We start from the raw sequence: 15,564 nt of genomic DNA on the forward strand, positions 1-15,564 counted from the left end.
CATAACCTCTTACTTCAATCCTATTCATTAGTTTAATTACTGTTGCCATGGAAACTAAATGTTGAGCAAACACTTACTTCTGAGCCAGTGTCTGTCCACTCCTGTCTTTCTTTCACAGTCCTGCACGCTGCAGTTGGGTGAAGTCTGTCTGTTGAGTATGTCAGTGGTGGTCCAGATCTCAAATGATAGGAAATGACCTATGGCGCACCTCGTAGCAGTGAGGTTTCCATCGGCGCTGCATAAAAACCTTGCTTGCATGTTGGCCATGAAACATGATGAGATGAAGAGATGGCTGGAGGCGGGAACAGATACTGTAAGGAGGCTTGCAGCAACACTGTGATGGAGGTCTTGACATTTTCTGTGGTGTTATGGTGGGATCCTCAAACGTGGCTTCTGTTTGGTCTTCTGACAGGTAGCTTCTCTTCCACAGAGCTCTAATATACCTGGAAAATATCCATTAAACATTCCCATCCATCACAATAGCAATTGCTTGGTTGGCCCTGAAATGCACAGCCTGGATGCCAGTTCCAGAAATAATTTTTTTGGCCTTTTTTGCAAAGCCATAAATGCCATGTGACTGATCACTCTGTATGTGGCTCCTTGCCACAAACAGTGAAAAATACAAGTCTGCTTCACACTATTAAAATCCCTCCAAAGAAATACAGCGCTGATGAAATATCGTCTATTATAACTTTGTTCCCGATTTACACTACCATTAAAAAGTTTCAGGTCAGTAATGTGAATTTTTAAAAATGAAATGGATGCTTTTATTCAGCAAGGATCCATTAGGTTGATCAAAAGTGACAACAAAGACATTTATAATGTTTCAAAAGGTTCTATTCAAATAAATGCTGTTCACTGAAACAAAAGTTTCCACAAAAATATTAAGCAGCAAAGTTTTGTATAATCTGATCAAATGCAAAAATTAAATATTTATTAAATATTTTGATGATTATAATATATATTATTTATAATATAATATTTTTTTATTTGTTATTATTAATAATAATTATTGAGCATTATATCAAGATATTACAATGATTTCTGAAGGATCATGTGACACACTGAAGTAATGATGCTGAAAATTCAGTTTTGCATCACATATCAATATATATTCAAATTGTAATTCAGAATATTACTGTTTTTACTGTATTTGTGAACAAATAAATGCAGCCTCGGTGACTTCACTGAAGAAAAATCTTAGCAATCTAAACTTTTCAACAGTGGTGTGTATATTCCTTGCAAACTATGTATTTTGTCAATACACACCTGAATTTAAATAGAATTCAGACTATTCAAAAGCAGGTGTGTATTGACAAAATACACAAAGAAAAGTGCCTTTTTCCTGCACAACGGCACAATTACGGCATCTAGCAGCAGGAACTAACTGCTGTTATTCTGACATGACGTGTAAGCAGCTTAAATATTAATTATATTGTGACTGGCTGTGATTGTGCGGAAGCAGTTTGGAACTGGTGGTATACTTTCGGGAAAAAAAAGGTACAAAAGCTGTCACTGGAGTGGAACACTTTCAAGTACACCATTGTACCTTATTTAAAGGGTGCATATTACTACCTCAAATGTACATAAGTAGTACCTAAAGGGTGCATATTGGTACCTTCTGAAAGGCTACCACGCCGGTGACAGCTTTTGTACCATTTTTTCTGAAAGTGTAGCGAGTTTGTTCACAATCACAGGCACAGATGAAGCAGCGGTGGAGAACTGCAGCGTTCTTGCTCTGACAGGCTTGGACAGAAACAAACAAACAAAAAAAAAAAGAAAAGAAAAGTCCTGCACTCCTGACACCGGTAACGGATGAGAGGATGTGCTGAAGATAAGCCGCGCGCCCCGTTTACACCTGGGATTAAAATCCGTCTCGGGTGATCCGATCACAAGTGGTCAGGCGAGACAGATTTCTGTTTACACCTGATAGCAGCACACATCTCCCGTGGCTGCTTGTGTACAGATTTCATATGCATTATTAACTACCTCCAAATGCGGTTTCAATAATTGTTTTGGACACGGTTCATACCTGCATGTAGTGCTGTGCCATTTCTGATTGGATCAACTGCTCATACCAGTGTCAGAGACAGTCAGCTTGAGGTGAATCAGGACTATATCTGCAATAAACAAATGAAAAGATTTAGACAAGAATCTCATTTCAATTAACGCTCATAGGTCAAAAGCATCACATTTTATTACAACACAACATCTGTACAGTAGCCTGACGTTGTCTCAATTAAACAGCTGGTAAAAGCAGCTTTAATTGTCATTAATCAACTTAATTCAATTCCATTCAAAAATGGGGAAATGTGTGTTGCGTTCACGTCACATCATTCATGGAGCAATCTAAAATAAATAAACAAATGCTAATAAACACTGGAAATTGCACTTTATGCAGGCTAGCCCTTAATTAGAGGAAAATTCAGAAGGTAATTGTGACAGGACATCGTGACGGCCAGATGCTCCCACGGCGGGTAAAGAGACGTGTTGTGCTTTAAGTGAGCAAAAATGCCCTTCTTTCCCAGATCATGGCATTAGAAAAAAACAAACCTCAGTGTCACAGAACAGAAGTAAACCACTTAGCAATTAAAATACAGGAAGTCTGCTATATGATGCCTGACATCTAGTTATTTTAATATAACTGTACATTAAGCATAATTCACTAGACTTACTGGTAAACAAGCTTCATATTCAGTTAAAGCACCTGAAATAGCAAAGTTTGTTAAATGTTATCATTAGTAACGGTGTGCACCAGCCTAAACAGTTGCATGAATGTTTCATTTAACATTAATATGCCAATTTTTAAACAGCCCACAGCCACTGTTCATTTTTAAGGTTTTAGGAATAATGTATGTCCTTTAAATGTAGTTAATAATTTATCATATCACATTTTTTATTTGAACTAAAATGACATTTTTTTTTCAATGAAAATGAATTTTAGGCAACGTGCAAATTGTAACATAAAAAGTTACAAATTCACAAACATTGCATAAAGCTAACAATCAATTTATAGTAAATATTATTGTGATTATAATTATTGTATAGTATTAGTTATCTTAACACTTTATTAATAACAGGTTAAAAATACAACTTCCAACAGATGTTGTTGTTTTTGTAAATAACATCTGATCACCCTGCAAAATGAGCTGTCCCTCCTCAGTGTTTTTGTCCAGTTAAAAATGTACATAAACACATACACGTAGTATAAAAATGGCATACGCAATGAAGAGAACCAGAACAAAGATACGCCAGTGGGCTCGGAAGAACTTGATTCAAAGTGAACACAGGCTGAGTATTCTTTGCCCATTGACAGATATTTATTCTTTGTCCAAATTCTCAGAAAATAAGTCTTCACATCTTCATATTGCATCTTAATGAAATGTAAACCTTGATTTAAGGATGTCTAGATATTTGAACTGGAAAACAAGAATACAAAAATACTTTTGCAGTGCATTCAACATTTAATGCCATGACTATGATTTTTAGACTTTTAAGGCCTTGATTTGTCAAAGATGTTTAAGACCCACAGAAACCCTGTTTAAATTCATTATTCTCAGAGATGTTTCAGTGGCTGAGCAGATGTTACAGAGCTCCATTTGATGCTGTATAAAAGGAGTTACAGGTGAACTTCCTCCAGGGATCCAAACAGCTGCCGAAAGGTTGAGGAACACGAACGGGGAGGAATTACTGTCCATCCCAGCGGACCTAGAAACAACACACACTCACAAACAATTACCCAAGTAACAGTGAACATGAAAGTAATGCGTGAGAGAGACAGCGATAATGAGAACGAATCCGAACAACACACACATCCACATAATAGGATTGGTTTTACGAGTGCTAAATACCCACTATCATGCCGTGCACACGTTCAGCGAGGATGAACGGCGGCTTAGTGACACTATATCCAAACCTGCGGCGTGTCGGCGCTCCCTTTGGACTCTAGAAGTGTGAAAGGCCTCCTGTGAATTACATTGCCTGTCTTATTGGATTGTGTGTATTGACAGACATTGCAGACAGATGGCCGTTTTGCAACGCTCTGGCGACGGACGCCGTTAACCACCCCCGCTAGCATATGTACAGTGAAGACAATGACACGCAAAATGAAAATAAAAACAAAGAAATATGCGTGTTCTTCTGTCAGTCTTGAATGAACAGATCAGGTTAGGTCGATCCTATCCTGCCGTACGATCGACCGTCGCACACAAACACCAGCTTAAAATGAAAGGCCTCACGGTTGCCGATACAGGTGTAATTTCCGCAGTCAATGTGAATGAATTTAATGAACGACGTACAAAAGACAAACATCCTGAAGGGTATGCGAGAGATCTTAGATACGGGTGCTTTTGTTGACGTTTTCTCACTGTAATCCGCACCTCCGCACTCAAATCCCATATCAGCAAAATATATCTGAGGCGCTGCTTTGTTGATTTAAACAACAATGGATTTTTAACTACCGGAGCATGTTCGTACACATCGACTGATAACCTGCGATAAACCACCCCATCAGCCTCTGTCGTAACTAGAGAATGAGAAACAAGAAAGCACATTTCATCTGGCTTTCTCACACATTTTTTCCAACCTTTCTCAGGTTGCTTTGTAAAAATTAGCTTTGTAACCATAGCATCCACCTAAACACCATATTGACTAGCTGTTATTATTACTCCAGTAAAATAGTGATAACTTGTGATAGACACCGCTGCCATTTAAAAATAAATTACAATAAAGATTCTCAAGAAAGCAGAGATCCTGTATTATTGTGTGATTTATTGGCATACTGTATTATTGCTATGAGAAAGGTCAGTGATGCCATAGAAGAACCATTTTGGGTTCCCCAAAGAACAGATTCTTCATGTAACATTAGGCCCTGTTTACACTTGGAATTAAGATGAGTTTTCAGTGTCAGGCGAGGTCTTTCATGTGTTATAATGAGTCTTGTGTGACCACTTCGTCTAGACCCTTCCCTAGCATTTCGTCACACTCTACATCACTTTCATGAGAGAGTCAAATACTATTGAGCACAAAGCGCACCAATACGAATGGACGAATGCCATTTGCCATTACAATGCTTACAAGCAAGCAGGAAAGGAAGGAACGAAAGGAAAGGATGGAATGGTAACATCAATTTTAATCATAATTTGTTTTTCGGCACAATATAGTTAAGTTGGAATGGATTTTTTTTGGTGCAACTTCAGGTTGGCGCGTCTTTTGAAAGCATTTGTCAACTACCTCTGGACAAGCTTAAACCACCTGTATTTAACAGTGTCCACTTTTGACTGCATTGACAAAAATGCATCTTAATATAAACAGGGCCAGAGACGCCAATAAAGAATCTTTCTTTTAAGAGTGTAGTGACAATAAAACACCCTTTAGTCCAAATGAAACTCAAGCACACTTAATGTTTGCAGGCAAAATGTGTCCAAATGCATTTTATTACATAATGCAAGTGCATGATGCATTCTCAGTGTCACTATCTTACAGTAATGTTTAAGCAACTTACTAGAGTAATATAAGAGCAAGTTTCTGGCCTTATATTTATACTGAAGGAGGGAACCAAGCCATGTATAACAGAGACTGTATGGAGGGATCTTCTGACTTTTGGCCAGTAAACAACCAGAACATCTCATTGCTAACCTCGTCAATAGCATTCACAACACCTTATTAAACTAAATGTAAAAATTTAGCTATGGTGTTTTCGTACTAAAAATAAATACAGTTACTAAGGTATTGTGGCAAAAAATTTGGTTACCATGGTACATTTTTGTGAGTCGTAATGCTTGATAAACCCCAAAGGTTTGTTGCTGCTGCTTGGTAAACAAAATCCTCAGATACCACACAAAACAACCATTTACACTCATTATCAATAAAGCCTTTCAAAAGCTTGCAATCCAGCTACATCTAATATTTGAAGCTCAGTGTATATTAGAAGAGTGGTTCTCAAATTAATTCAAAATAAACAAGCATTAAAGCAAAACAAGCATTAAAATAAGCTATAACAACTATAAAATCAAGATCTAATGTTAATTCAGCCCCTCAAAAATTTTAAAGGTGTCATTTCTGGACCTGGGAAAGTCAAGTAGATTAATAAAATCTCCTTTTTAAATAATTTATACATAAGTGTGTGTGTATATTCAGTTGTGCTCAAAATTATTTGATCAAATAATTATTTGATCATAAATATGATCAAAGAAGGCTGTGAAAATAAGTCTGCATTGTTTATCCATTTGATCTTTCATTTAATTTTTTTTTTTTAAGTCTAACCTTTAAATTGAAGTAAAAAAAATAATTTTTAATTTTATTATCTTATTTTTTTAAGTGAAAGTGGGGGGGGGGGGGAAATCACATTAGGAAATAAATATTTTTCTCTAGTACACAATGGCCAGAATTATTGGTACCTCTAGAAATTCTTATTTTTAAAATATCTAACATGAAGTATATTCCCATTAATATTTGTATTTGTTATCACACCAGGGTGACTAGGAATGTGAAATCAACCAGCCTTGGCTTCCTGTTTCACAGGATCATAAATATGAGGAACGCAAAGGCCAAATTCCCTTAACCATTGATCACAAGGAGTAAAACCAAAGAATATACAGGTGCATCTCAATAAATTAGAATGTCGTGGAAAAGTTCATTTATTTCAGTAATTCAACTCAAATTGTGAAACTCGTATTAAATAAATTCAATGCACACAGACTGAAGTAGTTTAAGTCTTTGGTTCCTTCAATTGTGATGATTTTGGCTCACATTTAACAAAAACCCACCAATTCACTATCTCAACAAATTATGAATATGGTGACATGCCAATCAGCTAATCAACTCAAAACACCTGCAAAGGTTTCATGAGCCTTCAAAATGGTCTCTCAGTTTGGTTCACTAGGCTACACAATCATGGGGAAGACTGCTGATCTGACAGTTGTCCAGAAGACAATCATTGCCACCCTTCACAAGGAGGGTAAGCCACAAACATTCATTGCCAAAGAAGCTGGCTGTTCACACAGAGTGCTGTATCCAAGCATGCTAACAGAAAGTTGAGTGGAAGGAAAAAGTGTGGAAGAAAAAGATGCACAACCAACCGAGAGAACCACAGCCTTTGTCAAGTAAAATCGATTCAAGAATTTGGGTGAACTTCACAAGGAATGGACTGAGGCTGGGGTCAAGGCATCAAGAGCCACCACACACCACACTCCTGAACCACAGACAACATCAGAGGCGTCTTACCTGGGCTAAAGAGAATAAGAACTGGTCTGTTGCCCAGTGGTCCAAAGTCCTCTTTTCAGATGAGAGCAAGTTTTGTATTTCATTTGGAAACCAAGGTCCTGGAGTCTGGAGGAAGGGTGGAGAAGCTCATAGCCCAAGTTGCTTGAAGTTCAGTGTTAAGTTTCCACAGTCTGTGATGATTTGGGGTGTAATGTCATCTGCTGGTGTTGGTCCATTGTGTTTTTTGTAAACCAAAGTCACTGCTCCCGTTTAGCAAGAAATTTTGGAGCACTTCATGCTTCCTTCTGCTGACCAGCTTTTTAAAGATGCTGATTTCATTTTCCAGCAGGATTTGGCACCTGCCCACACTGCCAAAAGCACCAAAAGTTGGTTAAATGAGCATGGTGTTGGTGTGCTTGACTGGCCAGCAAACTCACCAGACCTGAACCCCATAGAGAATCTATGGGGTATTGTCAAGAGGAAAATGAGAAACAAGAGACCCAAAAATGCAGATGAGCTGAAGATCACTGTCAAAGAAACCTGGGCTTCCATACCACCTCAGCAGTGCCACAAACTGATCACCTCCATGCCACGCCGAATTGAGGCAGTAATTAAAGCAAAAGGAGCCCCTACCAAGTATTGAGTACATATATACAGTAAATTAACATACTTTCCAGAAGGCCAACAATTCATTAAAATGTTTTTTATTGGTCTTATGAAGTATTCTAATTTGCCTGACTTGTTACTTTTCTAGAGCCAAAATCATCACAATTAAAAGAACCAAAGACTTAAACTACTTCAGTCTGTGTGCATTGAATTTATTTAATACACGAGTTTCACAATTTGAGTTGAATTACTGAAATAAATTAGCTTTTCCACGACATTCTAATTTATTGAGATGCACCTGTATTTCTGATGTGCAACTTCAAAAATTTAGAAAGTGGCTGTAAGAAAAGAGCTAAAGCATTAAAAATCCCCATTTCCACCATCAGGGCAATAATTAAGAGGTTCCAATCGACTAAAGATATTACAAATCTGCCTGGAAGAGAGTTAGAGTTAGAGTTAGAGTTAGACTTTATTGTCCTTTACAGGAAATTTGTCTTGGACTCAAAGCTGCAGCAATATACACAACAACCACACAAAAACAACAACAACACTTGTTAATTAACACAGTGACTACAATTTACCATTTAAAATCCTAATGGATACCGGTATAAAAGAATTCTTATAGCGATTACTTCTACATAATGGAACTCTATAATGCCTCCCTGATGGCAGTAATTGATATGTTGAAAATAAAACATGGCTTGAATCACTTACTATTGCTTGCACGTTCTTAAAAACCAACGACTCATATATGGACTGAAGTGATGTATACTCTCTTACACCTATGACTTTCATGGCAACTTTAACAAGACGTACAAGCAGCGATTTTGAATGCCGTACCAAGCCGGCATTCCATAGTTTAATAAACTTCCCAAAACTGCTTGATAAAACAACAACATGATTTCTTTACTTACTCCGACCAACCTAAGTCTTCTTAAAAATATAGTCTTTGCTGGAATCTTGAGCAGAGATAATCAATGTGGGCTTTCCAAGTCAATGAACGGTCAATGACCACCCCAAGATACTTGAATGTATCCACTTGTTCAATAGTGTTACCTTGAATAATTACTGGACTGTAATCACCCAAACTTTTTGGGTCCACTATCATTTCCTTAGTTTTTCCAACATTGACAATAAGATGATTTACATTACACCACTGCACAAAGTTCCTAATTTCAGACTGATATTCTATTATATCCTGATAGGTCTGGAGTGATTCTGGATGAAGGAATGGTCTCTGATCTCTTGTCAGATGTTCTCCAAACTTATCAGGCATTATAGGAGAAAATTCAGAGCGGTTATCTTGGCAAAAGGAGGTTGCAAAAAGTATTGAATAAAAGGGTATGATTAGTTGTGGCCAAATCCCCAATGAAAGGTTAGATTTTTGTACATTTTTTAAATAAAAGATCAAAAGGATTAATGATAGAGATTTATTTTCACAGCCGCCTTTGATCATATTTACAACACATATACATACATACATATATATATCCTCTGCAATGTCTTGTATATCTTATGATTTGCTTTGTTTACTTTCAAATTTAAATGTACTGTTATAAACAACAACGTTATCATCAAGATATATTCATGTTATTATTTTTCAAATAAATGTTTGAAAGATATTCTCTGATGCGTACTATAATGACAAATGCATTTCCAGTTCTCTGTCTGGAGTTCAGTGGTTTGAGAATGAAATACTGACGGGCGAGTCCCACATCAGCAACAATAAAAAAATTCATCAAGAACAGATTGTGGAGGTGCAGTCTGGGGTCACGATCAGAACCGCACTCTGAATGAAAATGTGCAGGCTTTAAAAAAAATAAAATAAAATACAATACAATACAATACAATACATACATGGCATTTTTATTAGGAAGAGCCAAGAGTCCACACTATCTGCACTAATAAGGCCGAGGTGATGATGGTTAACACATTCAAAAACTAAAATGAATTTTAATGAATCAACGACTAGTATTGTGGTTTAAACAGCAGCCTTCTCAAACACAAAGGAGTGCTAATGTTAGATTAAGAGCAATTCACATACTTCTAACAAAGTGGGAAAAGCATGCCGCTTTTGTACGTTGGACAATTCAAGCCAGTTAGCCTAAAAAGTATGTACAGAATCATTTGAAAATGGCATGCTATGCAAGCACCTTTAACTTTTTTTTTTTTTTTTTGAACTACAATTTGGGAGAGACTACTTATACTCCTGTACATCACACCACCATGCAACATATTTGCTCAATGAAGTCGGTGCTGATTCCAAAAGTAGTGCCTGTTTTGTTCAAACATGTCACAATTCTCACAAAATATGTGCATTTTATCAAATTTGTAAGGTAAAGAAGTCTTGTATTTTCCATTAATCAGCAGACAAACTGCCACAAAAGACATGTTTCTATTTAATTCAATTCTCAATCAATTTTCACATGCACTGTATGAAGGATTCTGAACACATCATTGTTTTGACAGTAACAGATGTGAAGAAAAAGCAAACATGACCCAGATGTTTCCTGTGAGTGTTTAACTTCACATACAAACAGCAACAGAATTTTTGCAAGCTGGAATTGATGCATTATGTTGTCTTTAGTATATTTTTGTCATTTAAACCAAAACATTTGACATTTGACCGTTTGTTATTCTGATAAGTGTAACTATGATTAACTATGATACATATACATAATTTGGGAAAACTTTACAATAAGGTCTCATTAGTTAACGTTAGTTAATGCATTAACTAACATTAAAAATGAGCAATATGTTTGTTACAGTATTTAATCTTTGGTAATTTTACTTAATAAAATTATTTGTGTTAGCTATTTAAGTCTATTAAATACTATTAATAGACAACTTTTGATTTTAAGAATGCATTAGTAAATGTTGAAATTTACATTAACTAAGATGAATAAATGCTTCAGAAGTATTTTTCATTGCTAGTTCATGTTAATGTAGTTAAATGTAATGTAACAAAAAAACTGTAGGCCTACATGAATGTTTTTGATTAATATTTTTATTTATTAATATAATATATTTATCATCAAATTAGGTAACATTAGATCTTTTTTTCCAGCTGATTTCCCCCCACCCCCACAGGACTTTTTCTGTCCTGTCATTTCCATAATATAATTGGTCGCACTTTATATTAGGTGACCTTAACTACTATGTAGTTACATCAAAAAATAAGTACAATGTACTTAATGTGTTCATATTGTATTGGAAAACACTTCTGCTGCTATTGAGGTGGGATACAGGTAAGGTTAGGCACAGGTTTGGTGGTCTGGGTAGGTGTAAGGGTGGGTTAAGGTGTAAGGGATGGGTCAACAGTGTAAATATTAATGTAATTACAGAAATTAATTACAGATGAAACTACATATAGGTATTTTTAAAAAATATAAGTACAATGTAAAAACATGTATGTACACAATAAGTGCATTGTACCAAATGATTCATTTAAATGTAAGTACATAGTTAAGGCCACCTAATATAAAGTGGGACCCATAATTTAAAGAACGAAAAGTGTGGGAATAAAGCTGAAATCACTGTTGCTGCTGACGAGAAACAATTTAAAGATGTCATTTCAGTCCATTACTCTGCTTTATAGCCTTTCCATTTCAACAATCCACTCAAACCTTCTGCGTTTGTGTTACTTAAATTAAGTCCCACTTTTCCTTTTGTCTATTAATTGATAGCTTTATAATCGTAAAATGATTTTTAAAAGAGCCATAGTGTTATGACAAAAGCAACATTTTAACATCTATTCATTCAATCAACAGAGCTGTGCATTCATAATCCTCACAATCGAGTGTTTACACTCATATTTTACAATACAGAAACAGCCAATGATAACAGGCCGGACTGACATGAAGTGATTTTGCTAAACAACAGCAATTGGTGTCAGCAGCACTGGTGCCTGATAGGCCTGAACTGAAGTTAATTTATTTACACCGTTGTTAATCTCATTAGTGTGTTTCTTTCCTTCGAGCTCTTTCATTAGGCTGCTGAAAGTTAATTAATGACTCACTCCCACACGGCTCGCAAAAGGCATTTTCTTACTTCTCGGAATAACAAATACAAAGGGTCCACTTCATTGTGAACGAATGCTCTCGCAAAACACTTTCCACCTCCACTTTCACCAAATGACTCCTCGTGCACCTTGAGCAGGTTTAACCATATCTGAATTTACTGTTAAACTGCCATGGCGCAAATTCAGACTTTCTTTAGAATTTCTTCATTCATGCCCAACAAAGGACGAGGTATTCAAAACCTTTTTGCAAACGTTTAATTCCATCAAAGCTATTTTTTTTACTAGACACCTGACTATTTTTCTTTCACACAGCTCAGTATATTTTAAGTGGGAGGAAATGTCATGCATTAGCCTTGAACTGAGATTCAGTGTCGAAAGGAAACACGTTTCTAAGCTTTATAAATGGTCTAATTTAAATACACTGTATGTAAGATGCACCACGGCTAAAGGCTCCCCTTAAAGCAAAATATGATATTATGATCTCAGAGTACAACATTTTGGTAACACTTTACAATAAGGTTCCTTAGTTAACATGAACCAAGAATGAAAAATACTTACAGCATTTATTAATCTTAGTTAATGTTAATTTCAGCATTTAAAATCGCGAGTTGTGTTTGTTAACATTAGTTAATGCACTGTGAACTAACATGAATAAACAATGAACAACTGTATTTTCATTAACTAACATTAACAAAGATCAATAAATAGTGTAAGAAATGCATTGTTCTTCGTTTGTTCATGTTAGTTAATACTTTTTTTTTTTTTTTGCCACAAACACAAAGAACATTGTTTATATAAGAAGAAGTGGTTTTAGTTTAATCAAATCATGTTGTTGTAGAAAGCAAGCAAGGTCTTGGGTTGAAACAGTCATTGTTAGCCCACTTTTCAAATCCTATATAATAAATTTAATCCAATTGTTTGCACTACAGGTATGCAAATATTACCATACAATTTATTTGACAGTTACTAAAAATGATTAAATTCCTCTGAATAAAAGCAAACGCATAAAAATCTAAAGTCTTTTGTCTCAAAATATGCGCACTTATTTCATGAACTCCCATTGGTGACATTCATAAAGTGAAGTGAAAATAATGTATATAGTGTCAAACCAACACGTATAGTACACTAAATTAACCATTCTTTTTTTTTTCAAATGATAGAATAACTGAATAATGACATATGCATATTTGCCAGTTTTCATTTCATTTTCATTTAAATGAATGCAAACTGAATTTTCACTCAATTAGCCTATAGGTTTTAATATAAAGCAATGATAATGTACACCTAATTCATGGAAATACTGAAAAATAACACTCAATTATGATAGGTATTAAATTTACATCATGTCAATTGGGACCTTCTGTGCCAATTCTGGGATGCCCATCTTAGTCTAATTTTATCCTTCCAATTTAAATAAATACATAATTATTATTGTTAATTTAAAAAATGAAAATAAAAAAACTATATAACTATAATTTTCACACATCTAAAAACATTAACAAATAGACACAAAAGTCAGATTATTTCCCAGAAACACAAAATCAGATCAATTAACCTCACAACAGTTTTGATTGGCTAAATCTTATATATGTTGATGAAATAACAAAATTAAAAATATCAGACCATAGCCATTCATCAAGTGTTGAGATTGTGCCATCTATGGTCAAGAGAAAAAATTGTGGCAGGAGGGTTATCTTGCCCCATCTTACCCTACTGGCTGGAGGATATTTACCCCAGCGGGAGGATTTTAGCCCCACCGTAATTAAGATATGGACGTACCACCAAACTCAGCACTTAAAAGAATAAAAAAAAAAAAAACAGCATTGATGCATATCACACCAGGTTTTTTTTTTTTAAAAACAGCAAAACACTAAATGCATAAAACAGTTCCCTGGATGTCAACATGTTTACTCACAATACACAGCATTAAACAGTGGAAGAGAGCGTCAGATGCTTGATGGGTCGTCTCAGTGCATCAGGACTGCCAGTAATGACCTGTCAGCCGAGCGCTGACCCATGGACACGGACAGAAACACCCATACAAATGTGAAAATGGGTCGTTTTCCCCAGGAAGGTGAAACTTTTCCTGGCTTACCATTCATTTAAACTGACGAGTCGATCTTTCTGAACAGATTACACTGAATTATCGGAAATGTTGGCAATTAATGTGCAGGTTGTTTCCTGGCAACCATCTCTTAAGGCTCGTGCACATCAGACAGCGATAATCTGGAAAGGCCAGAGGTGGCTGAAATTATTAACACAATCAGCGTCGCATGCTAATGCATGCCGTGAGGCCAAGATTTGATGGGCTCGTCAAGTTCCTCAAAAACCATTTCCATAAACAGAATCAAATGGAAGCATGTTTATTGCCAGCTATTGCATATTTTTGTGCAATGATGCCCTCTGGTGCACGCTTGTTTTTATTGCTCATTTACATGAAAATGTTTTAGGCTTGAAGGTGAAACAACATCCAAACAGCTATTTTTAAAATCTTTGTATTAGAAACAGCAGATGGCCTTGTTTTGTCAATATTGTACTTTCCTGAATGACTAAACAATATTGCTGTTGGTGGCATCCTTAATGATTCAACAAAAAATACTGTCAACATATTTACTCTGATTCAAACCTGTATGACTTTCAAGCTACAAGAATTAAGACGGAAAAACACAATAATAGAGACCATTGACTTACACTACATATCAATTCTTCTGAAGCCATATGATAGAAGAAATGTAGAAATGATATTAGGTTGATTATATTATAATTTCTGTTCCTTGTAGAAAGCGTTATCACTTAAAAAAAAAAAAATATAGCACACAACTGTATGTAATACTTTTATGGCACCTTTTGGTCTTTTTTGTTAGGTTTAAATGTCCTGGTTTCCTTGTATTGTCTGGGAAAGCCTCTTCAAATATCCTTTTGTGTTCCTCAAGAAAGAAAATCATACAGGTTTGGATCGACATGACAGTAAATAAATGATGACAGGTTTCAGTGACACTAGCTTTAGAAACCTAGAGCTTTCTAGGATGCAATGGCCTCGTCTGCTGTAACAATACACAACGAGTTGGAAGAAATCGCACGTGGAAAATGTGATGTAAAATAATACTGTACTCACTGTTTTTTAATTCTCTTGAGAATGTCCCTTCACTCCAGGTCACTTTCAGACTGTCCTGTATTAGAGGTTGCTTTGGGCAAGAAAACATCTGCTAAATGACAAACAGCCTTTTTCAAATGAAAAACAAATGTAAAAAATATTGTACCAAATGCATATTTCACAGACATATACATAGTATACATAATATACAAGCATATACATTCAGCAGGGTTCATACGTTCAAGAATACTATTAAATGTTTCTGTTTCGCATTTAATTATATTAATACAATTTGTTTCCGTTAGTAAATACGTTATTTCAATTTATTGGTTCAGGACCAATAGTAAAATGCTTGTTTTGCATTTTTCTATTTTAATACAATTTGTTTTTATTACAAAAATACTATTTGCAATTATGCAAATTATATAAATAATATTAAACTCTATAACTGAGTGAAAAGTCAGACTAAAATATACAAACTTTTTCTAAAACACAGATTTTGCATCACAGATTTTCAGTGTGGTCTCACTTTTGGCCGCACCATAAACGTATTCAAATTGATGGTAAATTGAGCTCATGTTAACAGGTAAGGCATGTTAAAATTCACTTTCAGCACACACACACACACACCAGCACTGCC

At 35.5% G+C, this 15,564-nt stretch overlaps 1 protein-coding gene across 2 annotated transcripts in view; it reads right to left on the reverse strand.

Annotated features, from left to right (window-relative positions):
* LOC131526440 (glutamate receptor ionotropic, kainate 5) overlaps positions 1-15,373 on the reverse strand; it is a 146,702-nt gene extending 131,329 nt beyond the window's left edge. For both annotated transcript variants that reach the window (XM_058754759.1, XM_058754757.1), the window contains exons 1-3: positions 14,946-15,373; positions 2,033-2,120; positions 78-443 (exon numbers count right to left, since the gene is read on the reverse strand). The gene's annotated coding sequence lies outside the window, so the exon portion shown is untranslated. The remainder of the gene's footprint in view (positions 1-77; positions 444-2,032; positions 2,121-14,945) is intronic.
* Positions 15,374-15,564: the final 191 nt, after the last annotated feature.

Source organism: Onychostoma macrolepis, chromosome 19, assembly GCF_012432095.1.
Source record: "Onychostoma macrolepis isolate SWU-2019 chromosome 19, ASM1243209v1, whole genome shotgun sequence".
NCBI classification, from domain to species: Eukaryota; Metazoa; Chordata; class Actinopteri; order Cypriniformes; family Cyprinidae; genus Onychostoma; species Onychostoma macrolepis.